Source organism: Hypanus sabinus, chromosome 11 (genome assembly GCF_030144855.1).
Source record: "Hypanus sabinus isolate sHypSab1 chromosome 11, sHypSab1.hap1, whole genome shotgun sequence".
In the NCBI taxonomy this organism is placed as follows: domain Eukaryota; kingdom Metazoa; phylum Chordata; class Chondrichthyes; order Myliobatiformes; family Dasyatidae; genus Hypanus; species Hypanus sabinus.
This window is the reverse complement of record NC_082716.1, coordinates 71,633,383-71,648,984: the sequence shown is the minus strand read 5'-3', so window position 1 is coordinate 71,648,984 and position 15,602 is coordinate 71,633,383.

The window sequence follows — 15,602 nt, the reverse complement described above, 5'->3', positions numbered from 1 at the left end:
TCGTCATATACCCCACTACTGACCACACCCACACACCCACCCGCACATCATACCCAGCACCATGCCAACAGCTGCGCTACTGACACCACTTGCAGCCTCTCCATCCTCAAGATCCCTCCCCCACCGCTGTTCACCAACCTGACCCCTGACTGTAAACCTGTGGCAACTAAAAGCAGGAGGTACAGCGCGGGGGACAGGGCCTTCATTAAGTCGGAGGTGCAGTGGCTGCTCAGGGAGGGGATCATTGGGCTAAGCACAAGCCCTTGGAGGGCCCAGGTGGTTGTTGTTTGGACTGGGCAGAATAATAGGATGGTGGTGGACTATAGTCAAACCATCAATAGGTTCACGCAGCTTGACGTGTACCCCCTACCCCGCATCGCGGATATAGTCAATCAGATAGCTCAGTACAAGGTGTACTCGACCATAGACCTGAAATCCGCTTACCATCAGCTCCCCATCTGCCCGGAGGACCGCCCCTACACCGCCTTTGAGGCGGGAGGCAGGCTCTATCACTTTCTGCATGTCCCCTTCGGTGTCATGAATGGCGTCTCTGTCTTCCAGAGGGAAATGGACCAGATGGTGGACCAGTGCCAACTGAAGGCCACGTTCCCATATCTGGATAACATCACCATCTGCGGTCACGACTGGCCGGATCACAACGCCAACCTCCAATGATTTTTCCAAGCGGCCAAAGCTCTTAACCTTACCCATAACAGGGACAAGTGTGTGTTTGGAACCACCCGACTTGCTATTCTTGGGTATGTCATGGAGAACGGAGTCATTGGCCCTGACCCCGACCATATGCACCCCCTGTTGGAACTCGCTCTTCCCACCAGCCTCAGAGTCCTCAGACGGTGCCTGGGCTTCTCTTCCTATTACGCCCAATGGGTCCCTCATTACGCAGACAAGGCCTGCCCCCTGGTCAAGTCCACCACATTTCCCCTCTCTGCCGAGGCCTGCGTGGCCTTCAGCCACATTAAAGGGGACATTGCCAAAGCAACAATGCATGCGGTGGACGAGACCATTCCCTTCCAAGTAGAGAGTGATGTCTCCAACCTCGCGCTGGTTGCTACCCTCAATCAGGCAGGCAGGCCAGTAGCATTCTTCTCTCGTACCCTTCAAGGCCCTGAAATTCGGCACTCTGCAGTGGAGAAAGAGGCCCAGGCCATAGTGGAAGCTATTAGGCACTGGAGGCACTATCTCACCGGCAAAAGGTTCACCTTGTTGACTGACCAGCGCTCAGTTGTGTTCATGTTTAGCAACCAACAGCGGGGCAAAATCAAAAATGATAAAATTTTGCGGTAGAGAATGGAACTCTCCACCTACAACTATGATATCCTGTACCGGCCTGGAAGGCTCAATGAGCCCCCTGATGCCCTATCCCAGGGAACATGTGCCAGTGAACAGCTCGATCAGCTATACGCCCTCCATGCACATCTTTGCCACCCAGGGGTCACCCGATTTTACCATTTTGTGAAAGCCCGGAACCTGCCTTACTCCCTTGAGGACATCAGGACGATGAGCAGGGACTGCCAAGTCTGCACTGAGCAGTCCGCACTTCTACCGTCCTGAAAAGGCACAACTTATCAGGGCCACCCGCCCCTTTGAACGACTGAGTGTCGACTTTAAGGGCCCCCTTCCCTCCACCGACCGCAATGTCTACTTTCTCAACATAATCGACGAGTACTAGCGGTCCCCTTTGCCATCCCCTGCCCCGATACGACTGCTGCGTCTGTCATAAAAGCCCTGCGCCAGCTCTTCACTCTGTTCGGATATCCCTGCTATATCCACAGTGATAGAGGGTCCTCCTTTATGAGTGATGAGCTGTGCCAGTACCTGCTGGCTAGGGGTATTGCTACTAGTCAGACCACGAGCTATAATCCCTGGGGAAATGGATAGGTGGAGAGGGAGAATGCCACTGTGTGGAAGGCCACCCTCTTAGCCCTTAAGTCAAAGGGATTGCCGGTCTCTCGCTGGCAGGAGGTCCTCCCCGAGGCGCTCCACTCCATCCGCTCCCTGTTATGCATGTCCACCAATGCCACCCCTCATGAGCAACTCTTTTCTTTTCCCAGGAAGTCTGCCACTGGGACCACCCTACCGGCTTGGCTGACGTCCCCAGGACCAGTGCTGCTCTGGAAAGATGCGAGGAGCAATAAATGGTCGAGAGGGTTCACCTACTTCATGCGAACCCCCAGTATGCTTACGTGGTCTTAACTGATGGGCGGGAGGACATAGTCTCCGTCCGCGACCTGGCGCCCACAGGAGCACCAGACCCCTAGCTCAAACACTCCACGGTGACTATGAACCCCGTACCCATCGAGGTGTATACCCACGAGACACCGCGCACACCAAGCCCTACACAGACTCCTCACCACACTCCCATACCGGGCGCCTCGCACACACATGAGGGATCACTGATGCCTAATGGGCTGACACCTCAAGTCAGGCCGGAGCCAGCACAACCACCGTCTCCGGTGCAATCACCACTGGCACTGGTGCTACGTAGATCGCAGCGATAGATTCGACCGCCCGATAGACTTAATCTGTAAATATACTTGTAAGAAACTTCGCCCCATGGGGACTCTCTTTTAAAACAAAGGGGTGATGAATGTAGTGAACTACATATACCTGTCTTAACACACCCATCTGCTGACTGCTCCTGTGGCTCCTCCCACAGACCCCTGTATAAAGGCGATTGGAGGCACTGCTCCTCCCTCAGTCACCAGGATGTTGTGTGCTGGTCTCTTGCTGCTAATCGTGGTGTCTTGCAGCTAATAAAAGCCTATTGTTTGCCTCCCGTCTCCGAGCGTTATTGATGGTGCATCAGCGTTGAAGAAGGAATCTTATAAAAGAGGATAATGAAGCATGGATAAAGGAGGAGGAGCACAACAGGGAGGTTTTAGGCTAGAGAGGTGATGAGAAGGGTTAATAGGGAAGCCAGAATGGGTAATGGAAAAGGAGAGAAGTGGGAGGGGGAGAAATTACTGGAAGTTGGAGAAACCAATGCTGTCAGGTTGGAGGCTACCTGAATAGAACATGAGGTGTTGCTCATCCAACCTGAGAGTGGCCTCATTGTGGCAGTAGAGGAGGCGATGAGCTGATAGGTCAACATGGGAACGGCGAGTGGAATTTAAATGGTTGGACACTGGGAAATCCTGCCTATTGCAGATGGAATGAGGGTGCCTGACAAAGCAGTTCCCCAATCTACTTTGAGTCTCACCAAGGTACAGGAGGTCACGCCTGATACAGTAGATGATTCTAACAGAATTGCAGATGAAATGGTGCCTCACCGGGAAAGACTGCTTAGGGTCCTTAATGGTATTGAAGGAGTAAGTGAATGGCAGGTGTAGCAATTGTTTTGCCATCAGGATTGAGTGCCCTGGAGAGAGATCAGTGGGGAGGGACTGAGGTTAGGTGAGACTACAACTAGAGGTCATGGGTTAAAGGTGAAATGTGAAATGCTTAAGGGCAACTTGAGGGGGAACTTCTTCATTCAGAGGGTGGTGAAAGTGTGGAATGGACTGCTAGTGCAAGTAGTGGATATGTGGTTGATTACAATATTTAAGAGAAATTTGGTTAGTTACGTGGATGGGAGGAGTATGAAGTGCTCAGGTACAGGTGTAGATTGATGGGAGTAGGCAGAGTAATTGTTCGGCATAGATATGTGGGTCAAAGGTCCTGTTTCTGTGCTGCAGTGTATGATGACTCTATGACAAGTAGACAACAGAATCATGGAGAAACAATCCCCATGGAAAGTTAGGAGAGTGAGGGAGGTAAAGATGTGATGGGTGGGAGGATCCCATTGAAGATGGCAGAAGTTGCAGACAGTGATATACTGGATGCGCAGGCTGATGGGTGGTGGGGAAGGATGAGAGGAACTCTATTTCTGTTGGGGGGGGCAGGAAGATCAGGTGAGGGTGGATATCCAGGAAATGGATGAGATGCAGGTGAGTGCAGCATCAATGTTTGAGGAAGGGAAACCCTGTTCTTTGAAGAAGGGAGGACTTCTCAGATGTTCTCAGAAGGAAAGCCTCATGCTGGGATCAGATGTGGCGAAGACTAAGGAACTGAGAAAAGGGAAAGGCATTTTTTACAAGCGACAGGATGGGAGGAGGTATAGTCAAGATATCTGTGAGAATCAGTGATGGAGACTGACAGATCATGAAAGAATTGAGTGGTGTCAGAAATGGACCAAGTATAAAGAACAGTCAAGTCAGGTCAAGTCACTTCTATTGTCATTTTGACCATAACTGCTGGTACAGTACATAGTAAAAATGAGACAATGCTTTTCAGGACCATTGTGTTACATGACACGGTACAAAAATTCAACTGAACTACATAAAAAAAAACAACACAGAGAAAGGTACACTAGACTACAGACCTACACAGGACTGCATGGTGCACAGAAACAGGGCAGGCATTACAATAAATAATAAACAAGACAATAGGGCAAGGTGTCAGTCCAGGCTTCAGGTATTGAGGAGTCTGATGGCTTGGGGGAAGAAACTGTTGGTTGTAAGAGCCCAAATGCTTCGGAGCCTTTTCCCAAATGGCAGGAGGGAGAAGAGATTGTATGCAGGGTGCATGGGGTCTTTCATAATGCTGTTTCCTTTGTGGATGTAGCATGTAGTGTAAATGTCCGTGATGGCAGGAAGAGAGATCCCGATGATCTTCTCAGCTCACCTCACTATCCGCTGCAGCATCTTGCGATCTGAGATGGTGCAATTTCCAAACCAGGCAATGATGCAGCTGCTCAGGATGCTCTCAATACAACCCCTTTAGAATGTGATGAGGATGGGGGGGATGGGTGGTGGACTTTCCTCAGCCTTTGCAGAAAGTAGAGACGCTGTTGGGCTTTCTTTGCTATGGAGCTGGTGTTGAGGGACCAGGTGAGATTCTCCGTCAGGTGAACACCAAGAAATTTGGTGCTCTTTACGATCTCCACTGAGGAGCTGTCCACTGGGCTTATACTCGCTGGAATTTAGAAGATTGAGGGGGGATCTTATTGAAACGTATAAAATTCTAAAGGGATTGGACAGGCTAGATACAGGAAGATTGTTCCAGATGTTGGGTAAGTCCAGAACGAGGGGTCACAGTTTAAGGATGAAGGGGAAGCCTTTTAGGACCGATGATGAGGAGAAACTTCTTCACACACAGAGTGGTGAATCGGTGGAATTCTCTGCCACATGAAACAGTTGAGGCCAGTTCATTGGCTATACTTAAGAGGGAGTTAGATATGGCCCTTGTGGCTAAAGGGATCAGGGGGTATGGAGAGAAGGCAGGTACAGGGTTCTGAGTTGGATGATCAGACATGATCATACTGAATGGCAGTGCAGGCTCGAAGGGCCAAATGGCCTACTCCTGCACCTATTTCTATGTTTCTATGTTCAGTGGGGAGTGGTTGCTCTGTGCCCTCCTGAAGTCAACAACCATCTCTTTTGTTTTGTTCACATTAAGAGACAGGTTGTTGGCTCTGCACCAGTCCGTTAGCCACTGCACCCCGTCTCTGTAAGCTGATTCATCGTTCTTGCTGATGAGACCCACCACGGTCGTGTCATCGGCGAACTTGACGATGTGGTTCGAGCTGTGTTGCAGCACAGTCGTGGGTCAGCAGAGTGAACAGCAGTTGTCTGAGCACACAGCCCTGGGGAACCCCCGTGCTCAGTGTGATGGTGTTGGAGATGCTGCTCCCGATCCGGTCTGACTGAGGTCTCCCGGTCAGGAAGTCTAGGATCCAGTTGCAGAGGGAGATGTTCAGGCCCAGTAGGATCAGCTTTCCAATCAGTTCCTGAGGGATGATTGTGTTGAATGCTGAACTGAAGTCTATGAACAGCATCTGAACATGTGTCTTTTTTGTCCGGGTGGGTTAGGGCCAGAGCCAGGTGGAGGGTGGTGGCAACGCCGTCATCTGTTGAGCGGTTGGGACAGTACGCAAACTGCAGGGGGTCCAGTGAGGGGGGCAGCAGGGTCTTGATATGCCTCGTGATGAGCCTCTCGAAGCACTTCATGATGATGGATAAGTTGGAGGCAAAGTTGATGAAATTGACAAACTCAGCATAGGTGCATGAAACAGCACCAACATTGTCGTCAATGCAGTGCAGAAAGAGTCGAGGAGCATAACTAGTGAAGGCTTGGAACATAGACTGTTCAGGTAGCCAATGAAAAGGCAGGCATAGCTGCGGACAATGCATGTAGGTGCCCATGACTACATCTTGGGTTTGGAGAAAGCGAGAGGGGTCAAAAGAGAAATTGTTGAGTATGAGAACCAGTTTTGCCAGACGGAGGAAATGGTGGTGGAGGGGAACTGGTTAGGTCTGTTGTCTACAAAGAAGTGGAGAGCTTTAAGTCCTTCCTGATGGGTGTTTAGAACTGTGCACGCAAACAATAAGTGTCACAATGGGCTGAGGTTATACCTGTCCCCAGTTGTTGCAAAGGAAGGATCATATTATTAAATGCATTGAACTATACTGCACTGTGTATCATTCACAGAAAACTTTCTGCAGGGAAACATTTTTGATCAAAATTTCATCAGGCCTTAGTCAACACAGGATGCCCTGTGAAAGAAGGACATGACAGATCCCAGGATGGTTTCCTGAGCAGATGGTAAAAGTGACTTGGAAGAACGTCTCATTGCTAGAACTCCCAAACAAGAACCAGGACTTTGCTTGGCTAGTAGTTAGTTAGCCCCACTCTATCAGACCCTCCCTGTGCATTTGCAGTCTCACTGACCCTGCATACTGTCCTTGAGATGGCTCTAGTGCATATTAGAAGATAGTCTACCTCCTCAGGCGCTACAAGTTGCCAAGAATTTCTGGAAAAGGATGCAGTGATCTTTGCTGTGGTTTGCCCCAAGCACCAACATAACAAAAGACTCTGTTCTCTGTGGGCTATTAAAAGAGACACAAACATGAACTGTTATTGGAAGATGATCAACTGGGTAAAAAATATACTTGGGCATGCCTGATGTGTTGGCCTTCAAGTGCAAGGAGGTATCTATGTGGATGCTTCCAAATGGCACATTCCAAGATGGAGTATGTGCTGAGGGACACACTGAAACTCAGTATAACTGCAAAGGCTTATGGGAAAGGACCATAGTCGGCAGTCTTGCTGCCTCTGAACACTGAGGGTCTGGATTCTGTGTAGCAGCTTCTCAACAGCTCATAAGGGCATTGCTTAGCGAGGAAACATGGGTGGCACTGATGCTTTTTAAGATAATGTATTGAACTGATGGAACAATGAATCTAGAGAAAGATATTTCCAAACGTATTTACAATGTATATTATGAATAAAGTATACTTTTGAAATAAAAAAAACGAATTTGTGAAGTTGCCAGATAGGATAATTTTCATAGGATAGAGATTGTATTACCACTGTTCAAAGATAAAAGACAATATGACTTATAATATGCCACAGCGCTATGTGATTATGTCAGCAGCCATTTACAACCCAGTAATTTTCCACAAGCAAAGAATGAATGGCCTAAACTTTGAAGTATTAAGGGAGAATTGTTTGCACAATTCACTGTTTTTCATTGAATCGGCCCATTGAATCTCTAATGCCAGTCTGAGAAAGCTGGTATTGGAGAGGGTCCAGAGGATGTTTACAAGAATGAAAGGGTTAACATATGAGGCGCACTTTATGGCTCTGGGCTTGTACTCACTGAAGTTTAGAAGAATGAAAGGGATCTTACTTAAACTTACTGAATATTGAAAGGCCTAGATCGGGGGTCGGCAACCCGCGGCTCCGGAGCCACATGCGGCTCTTTTACCTCTGTGCTGCGGCTCCCTGTTGCTTTGGGAAATAATTGGTCTTTTGCAGCATCCGCGCCCATGGGGGCCAGGTTGAGGGAGGCTTAAAAGCAAGGCTGTTTAGTTCGAATAAAGTTATTCGACTGCAGTTTACTGACTGCGTGAGCACACCGCTACAACGTGTTTTTATCGCTATTAATATACGTCACCACTGCCAATACCTGACACCCGTCAGTGCGCGATTTCTTTAATTTTTCGATCCAAGGTAGGCCAACTATGGAGAATTCTAAAAAAAAGAAAAGTGACTGAAGAAAACAGAACGTTTAATGATACGTGGACAGATTCATTTGCTTTCACTGCTGACGAGACTGGTTTACCGGTATGCTTAATATGCAATGAGAAACTAGCAAACAACAAAAAGTCAAATGTTGCAAAGCATTTCTAGAATAAACACGCAGCCTTTGCTCAAAAATATCCGGATGGAGATGAGAGAAAAAAAGCCGTATCGGAACTGATGCGGAAGGTTGATCTGAGCAAAAATCATTTCAAGCAATGGATGAAGTCCGGAAAACCAACGACATACGCTAGTTATATTGCCGCTTAGGAAATAGTCAGGCACGGGAAGCAGTTTACAGATGGTGAATATATAAAAGAATCTTTCATTAAGATTTCAGAACATCTATTCACGGACTTTAAAAACAAGAGTGAAATTGTGCAGAAAATCAGGGATATGCCCCTCTCTGTAAAGACTGTCAAAGACAGAACCATAAAAATGGCAGAAGACATCACAAGACAGCAAATTAAAGACATCAATTCAGCTGTGGCCTACTCGATTGCCTGTGACGAGTCTAAAGACAAAGGTGATATTGAACAAATAGCGTTGTTCTGCCGGTATGTAAACTCTGCCGGGCCACGGGAAGAACTGATTGAGTTGATACCTCTAAAAGACCAAACATGGGGGGCGGACATCTGTGAGGCTGTCTTGAATTGTTTAAGAGCCAAAGGAATAAACCCACCTGGTGTCAGTAGCTACTGATGGGGGCACCGAATATGACGGGAACGCACAAGGGAATTATGGCTTTTCTGCAGAAGTCGCTGGACAGAAAGCTGCTGATTTTTCACTGCATCTTGCACCAAGAGGCACTGTGCGCTCAAACATTTCCTCCGGAATGCACAGAAGTAATGGATGTTGTCATTCAGATTGTCAATAAAATAATGGCAAAAAGTTTAAATCACCGTCAATTCCGTTTGTTACTGGACGAGCTGGAAAGCGCATATTCTGATCTCCTGCTGCACAACAAAGTCCGGTGGCTGTCCAGAGGGGAGGTGCTGAAGCGATTTGTCGCGTGTCTGGAAGAAGTGAAAACTTTCCTGGGCAGCAAAGGGCTGGAAAAGCTACACTTCATGGTAGATACGACAGCGCACCTGAACACGCTGAACACAGCTCTTCAGGGGAAAGGACGTACAGCCCTACACATGTTGGAGGATGTTTTGGCATTCAAGCGCAAGTTGACAGTGCTTGCCAGAGATTGACAGAAAGGCACTTTGTCTCACTTCCCCAATTTGAGAGAGTTCAAACAAGGTCACGACATGATAAATTCGGAGTATTTACATTCTGCAATCATCGCAATGCAAACATCGTTTGGGAAACGCTTCTGTGAGTTCAGAGAGGAAAAAAAACACATTATCCTTCCCGGTCACTCCCCCAAGCATCGATTCATCTCTACTGAATACGACTGCATTGGCAGGTGTGAGTAAACCTGATCTTGAGATGGAACTGGCCGAAATAGCCGACAAAGACATATGGGTGTCCAAGTTTAGACGCTTGACAGCAGACCTTGAAGATGTTGCCCGTCAGAAGGCCGTTCTTGCTCAGAATCACAAATGGAGTGATATTGAGAACCTCCCTAAACCGGACAAACTTGTGTTCGAAACATGGAATGCTATCCCCGACATTTATGTAAACATTAAAAAGTATGCGCTTGGAGTCCTGTCGATCTTTGGATCCACATATGTATGTGAGCAGGTGTTCTCCAACATGAACAAACATCGTGCACACCTCACAGATGACAGCTTGCGATTCTGTGTAAAGATGAAGGTGACGTCATACAGCCCTGATGTGCAGATGCTGTGCGCTGAGGTCCAGGAGCAGAAATCCCATTAACCAAGTATGATACATATTTTAATTGCCTATTATTTTAGGAATATTCATATTTTTTCATTGTTTAGTGAAATAGTCCTTTTATTTTTCAGGTTGACAGCTGGCTGATGTTATTTTTGGTTTGCTGCTGGCGGAAAATTTAAGTTCAGCGTTTTTCATAAATACAAGAAGAACTCAAATAGACATTGAGTATTTTACTTAAAAGTAACCTTCAACCCAATGTCTTTTTTTCGGAGTTCAAAATGTTTTTGTTGTATGCAGAAATGTAATTTCGTTTTCTCTGCAGGAGTTCATCAATTTCATAAATGCAACACATTATAGTTTGTTTATACATAGCATAAAGGCAAAAAAAAACGTTGTATGCAGTGTTATTTCATTTTAAATGTCAAACGGGTTTTGCGGCTCCCAGTGTTTTCTTTTCTGTGGGAAACGGGTCCAAGTGGCTCTTTCGGTGGTAAAGGTTGCTGACCCCTGGCCTAGATAGAGCGGAGTGTGAGGCACGTGGCCAAGTGGTTAAGGTGTTGGACTAGCGATCTGAAGGTCATGAGTTCGAGCCCCAGACGAGGTGACGAGTTGTGTTCTTGAGCAAGGCACTTAACCACACAGTTCACCCAGCTGAAAATGGGTACCGGCAAAATACTGGGGCTTAACCTCACAATAGACTGGCGTCCTATCCAGGGGTGGGGTGGGGTGGGGTGGGGGGGAGTCGCTTCACACCACGGAATCTGGCATAAGCACCAGCCTGATTAGCCTATAAGGCTTGGGACAGACTTTAACTTTAACTAACTAGATAGAGTGGATGTTAGCAATTGTGAGAGAGAGGCACAGCCTCTGAATAAAAGAACATCACTTTAGAACCAAGAAGAGGAGGAACCACTTTTGGCAGATATCTTCTTCATTGATAGTTTCAAGCATTTTCCCACTACAAATGTTAAGCTAACTGGCCTATAGTTACTTGTCTTTTGCTTGCATTCTTCTTAAAACAGTGGTGTGACATTTGCCGTCTTTTAACCTACTAGGGCCTGCCCCTTGTTCAGAAAATTCTGATAAATTATCACAAATGTAACAACAAATCTTCCTGCTGGAGGGTTTTGGTCTGAAACATCGACTGTAGTTTTTTCCAGAGATGCTGCCTATCCTGCTGAGTTTTCCCAGCATATTCTCTGTGTTGCTCGGATTTCCAGCAACTGCAGATTTTCTTCTGTGTGCTTTAATTTCTGGCATTTCTTTCATTACACTGGGATGCATTGCATCAGGACCAGGGGAGTTGTCTGCATTTGGGCCTACTAGTTTCCTCATCACTACCTCTTCAGTGACAATGATTGTATTGAGGTGAATACCTCCCATCAATAACATCTGTCTTTGGCATGCTGGACATGTCTTCTACTATGAAGAGTGGTACAAAATAGTTGTCTGTTCAAGGCCTCAGCCATTTACACATTACCCAATATTAATTCCCCTTCTCATCTTCCTAGTGATTCATGTTCACGTTAGCCATCTTTTTCCTCTTCATATAATTATAAAAACTTTTATTATATGTTTTATATATTTTGTGCTGGATTACTTTCAGGATCTATCTTCCCTTTCCTCATTTTTTGCTTTGTGGTTCTTTGTTGCATTTTAAGTTATCCCAATATTGCCGTTTCCCACTACTCTTGACAACTTGGTATGCGCGAGCTTTTAGTTTGGTACCTTCTTTCATTTCTTAAGTTATGCAAATCTGGCGTTCCCCACCCTTACTGTCCTTGCTTTTAATTGGAATATACTTTCGTCGTGCACTGTAAAAAATTTATTTGTAAGTCTTCCACTGTTCCTCAACTGTCCCACCACGTAGCTTGCGTTTCCAGCCTAAACTAGCCTGCTCTTTCATCCCACTGTAGTTACCCTGTTTAGGTGTAATACTGTACACTGTTTTTAGACTGAACTACTGTATTGCACCTTCCACTTGTTTGAGAAATTCAGTCATACTATGATCACTCTTTCCAAGAGGATCCCAAACTGCAAGATCATTAATTTCACCTGAACAGGACAAATTCTAAATCAACATTTTCCCTTGTAAGTTCACTAACATGGTTTTCAAAAAAGCTATAGTGAATGTATTCTATAGCGTCCTCCTCAAGACCACCTCGACCAACTTGATTCGCCCAATGTGCAAGTTGGTGCTCCATAACAACTGCTGTTCCATTCTTTTATTGTGTGCATCAGATATTTCTTGCTTTATTGCCTCTGCCATTGTAATATTATTATTTGGTGGCCTATAGACAACTCCCACCATTGATTTATTTTCCCTTTACTATTCCTAATATCTACTCAGGACTCAATATTCTGCTCCTTAGATCTTATATCTTTCACTATAAGCCTGATCTCATTACTAATTAAGAGTGCTTCCCTACCCCCTATACCTTGTCGTCTATCCTACCACATTACTTGATATTGTCGGATTTTTAATTCCCAATTTGGTTCTTTCAGGTTGTTAAGGCCAGGGGTGGTAATAAGGACAAGCTCCCACTACCTATTAAATGCTCCCAATTGCATGCACCTCAAATAACGTCTGTCTACAAAGTCTGGTTCCTTGCCTTCACATGCGGCTTAGCTACTGTGTTGGCGGAACCATTTCTACTGACCGAAGAAGGGGCAAAGGTGGGTCATTGGCATCTAAAAATCAATCACTTCAGGCAATTGGGGCTCTTCAGCTATGGCTGGCAGGTCATCTAGGAGAAGAAAAATACTGATCTCGCACCTCCACTGCCCACACATGGGGAAGGCTTTGGGAGTAAACCCCGATGGAAAAATCTGGACATGGAGTCCATAAGGCAGCCCTACGCTGAGTTCAACGCCTGCGGCACTGCTGGTTCCTTTGGGTTTATCAGCTCCATGGAGAGGGGGAGTTTGCTCCATGGACAACAGCTTCTCTCCATATTGTGCTGCTCAGGCTTGCATATCTGGAGAGTTCAGGTGCAACATCCATGGCCTGCCCCGACCAATGGAGGCCCACTCACTCACTAATTTCCACTGGCCACCATATCATACCCCTTTGTACTGTTCTATTCAATGACCATGCTTCAGCTACTGGCATTCAGATAAAGTGCCCTTGCACTTATTGTCCTTTTAGAATCTAGTAACTTTATGTCTTTTCTGTACTTCACTCTGACTTTTTTCTTTACTAACTTTTGTTTTGTTTCCTCTGCTGGATTTGCCAATCCTCTGTCATATTAGTTTAAACCTTCCCGAACAGCACTAGTGACAGATCTCAGTGTAGAATGTAGTGAAAGGTGAAGTTCTCTGTTATGAAGGATAATACATGATTAGGGTGAAATGTACTTGTGGTTGAGGAAGATTAGTATCTGAAGGAACATTCTGGTTGTGGTGTGGATCATTGACATTAGTGTGGTAGAGTGGAGACAGCACTTTTAAGTTATGTTGGGGGCTGAAATCATGATCAGCTGCAGATTCAATCACAGTTGCAAGGCAGTATGATGACAATTTAGTCCATACCTTTTTATGTTTGTTGGAAAATTTCCTAATCTTCCTTCCATTTCCCACTCAAAAGAAAGTTTCCTGATGAATCTGGTCCTTCTCATCTCATTTTCCCTGTTAGATTTTGCAAAGCATGGGAAGCCAAACCGGCTTGTGTTAAAACTGGAGAGAATATTAAGATAAGGAGGCCATGAGATGTGAAGTTTTGCTGCTGTTTGTAGTGTGACATTGCAAGCCTCTTGTGAGAGTATTAGTTGCTTGCTCTTCCAGCCAATCTCCATTAGATTTCAGGTTTTGGGTTCTGAAAATGTACAGGATAATTTAAAAAATCTCTGTCCACAATTGCTAATTCCTATGCTATTCAAATAATTAGTACAGAATTTCCAATGCAAATACAGATATTGGAATTCTGTGCACAAACACTTATGTTGACTATAAAGAGTAAACACAAAGCAAATATCTTAGTCACATTGTTGATGAATTACTCAAATTAACTGAATGCTTTCTTAAAATGTTTGTATTTGGTTTGTTTTAATTGTAACTTATAACAAATAAAGCTCTATATGCAATGTTTATCCAAAAAAATACAATGTCATGAAATGCAATCCTAACATTGCATGTCAGTTTGCTCTTCCACACTATAAACAGCAGCAAACTTCACATCATATGACATTTCCTGCCCAGAATTGTTTGGAAACTTAAGCCCTTTATTTGAATGTATTATTCAAATAGTTGTTGAACCTGGGTTCCTCATATGTGTACGGGACTGTTGTAATTTGCTTATTCTTTGGCACTCAAATACAATTGTTCCAAGCAAAGTATTTTAAGAACTTAATAGCCAAAATTTCTGATACAACAGATAAGACTACCACAGTCTCAATTCCTGTTTCTTAAAGATAATCATTAACATAGCACTTCTCATGACTTCAGTAATATCTCAATGCACTTTTGAAGTATAGCACAGGTCACACATAATGAACTCTCATGAAGAGTTCTTACTTACTCTGACTCCTCACCTTTTTTTCCATTTGATGAACAGTCTCGGCCTGAAACATTGACTATACTCTTTCATAGATCCTGCCTGGTCTGCTGAGTTCCTCCAATGTTTTGTGTGTATTTCTCATAAAGAGCTTTGGAATTTCTTTTTTAAGTGTACTCATGGAATGTGGCTTTTCTGGGAAAACTAACATTTACAGTTTGTTCTTAAATTTCATTGAGCCAGTGATCATTGTAGATTATTGAATCCTTGCATACTTTAAAAATATGGGCATGATGTGGTATGATTTTCAATGCATTGCCATATCAGCTACTGTTGTCAGTTGCCGGTTGTTTCCCATCAATAAAGAATAATTGATAAGAGACCCTACACTTGCTACTCATTTTACTCAGATATAGATGCTATGTCGGTAATGAAAACCATTGCCGGGAAGTAACAAATAACTAATCAAAGATGAAATGGAAAGAACAGAATAGAGTGTTCTGATGGCCTAATTCTGCTCCTATATCATATGTCTTACATAGAGTGATGATAATAGTAGACAATGGAAGTAGCAGATAAAAGTAACCATCCAGGGATCCTAACAATCATTCTAGGTCAAACAGAAATTCCTCCAGTCTAGTGTACTGCATTCATTGTTCAGAATGTGGCTCTTCTAGATTGGGTAAACCAAATACAGTTGGGGTGACCACTTTTCCAGGCATCTGCATTGAGTCCACAGGGCAATCCTGAGTTTCTCATTGCTTGGTACTTTAATTCACTATCTCAGCTTCCATTTGATAAAGGGTCTTTGACCTGAAATATTAATTTTGTTCATCTTCCCACTGATGCCTCTTTACCTGTTGAGTATTTCCAGAAATTCCTGTTGTTATTTTAGATTCCAGCATCTACAGTCTTTTTGATATACAGATATAACAAATCTGTTGGTAAGATGAAATGTACGAGACACTTGTTCTGTACATAGTAAAAATTAAGAGCTTCAAGACAGCAAATGTTCAGACCTTAGAGAAAAACAAAGTAGATGAAAAGAGAAAGGAAGCAGAAATACCAGAAAAGACCAGTTATGCATGCACTGCTTGTGAGTCTGTTTGTGTGATGGATATTCACACAAATAGGTTCTGGGGCCATTTTTGCCAAACTCAGCTTTCTAAACACAACAGCTAACACTTCTAGCGATCAAACTGTCATTTTGATTAAATTAAACTTCCAACTGATATTC